Source organism: Atta cephalotes, assembly GCF_000143395.1.
Source record: "Atta cephalotes unplaced genomic scaffold scaffold00009, whole genome shotgun sequence".
Taxonomy (NCBI): domain Eukaryota; kingdom Metazoa; phylum Arthropoda; class Insecta; order Hymenoptera; family Formicidae; genus Atta; species Atta cephalotes.
Window position 1 is genome coordinate 3,941,670 of NW_012130073.1, and position 1,212 is coordinate 3,942,881.

A 1,212-nucleotide genomic window follows, 5' to 3' on the forward strand; every position below is an offset into this window, starting at 1 on the left:
TGGATAAATATATTATTATGATTATCGCTTTTTTGTTAAAAAAATTAGAATCGACATTGACAAATTATTGAAATTATCTTAATAAGACACGTGCCGTTTTATATTGTTTTTTATATTGGCAATATCCCATTGCAAGAACAAATGGTTATTAACTGATAGTTCATCTTAATGTCCATTTAACGTCGACGAATTAAATATAGCCATTACGTCGAATTCGCGTGTTCAACGGAACGCCAAATGCGGCGAGTCCTCGTTCATTAGCTTAAGCGCTTGATTACATCATGCTCGATTAAAATCGAATGTAAATCGTAGCTCTCACGAGTCGAGGATGTCTCATCATAATGGCTAGTCTCGAGCGTTTTGCAATATAATTGAAAATATTGTCGAAAAAGAATTGAGAGAAATTGTTCAGTCTCTAATATTATATTTATGATAAATGAACATCGTTTTCCATCGAAACATCGATTCGAATATTAATTTAGAACTTAGAAGTTACAACTGAAATGTCATTTATCTTAGCTTACATGATGATGAATTAACTAATAGTCGAAATCTATTCGAAATAAGGTTTCATTCATTGGCATCTCAAGAAAAACAAAAAAAAAATCAAAATGATTTAATTTTGATTCTTAATGTCAATAAATTATCAAATTTTTTAATCAAAAATTTTGACTTTTACGAACGTCAAAATAAAATTAATAAACTTTATTTTTCTACATCATAAAAGTTAAAATGATATTTTAAAATAAAATTTGATTGTTTATTAATCTTAAGAAACAAAATTAAATCATTTTGATTTTCTCTTGATTTGGTGTTGAATTTCTCTTGCTTACGATTGAGTTCGAGGATCAATCCAATTCAAAGATTCAAGAGCATAGCTCTTAAAGAGTTAAGGAAGTAACATATTTCTAATCGACAAAAGAGATTAATCGATTAATCTGCTGGCTACTGTTTTCTCTCTGCGATTTGGCGGTTTGTTCTCTTTGATCAAATCACCAGTGGTCCCAATTCACACCTGACTCTCAGCGATAAAGACTGCCTCTAAAGATATCCTTATCCAGCTCCTGCGTAGGCACGAATCCCGTTCCTAAGACTCGGAGGAAGTCAACTGTTATCGTAGAGAGCAGGTAGTCGTCTCTTACAGCGCGCACCATCGAGCAAATTCATTTGAGTGCTCGTCTCTTGGAAGCCACTACCTCTCTCTCTCTCTCT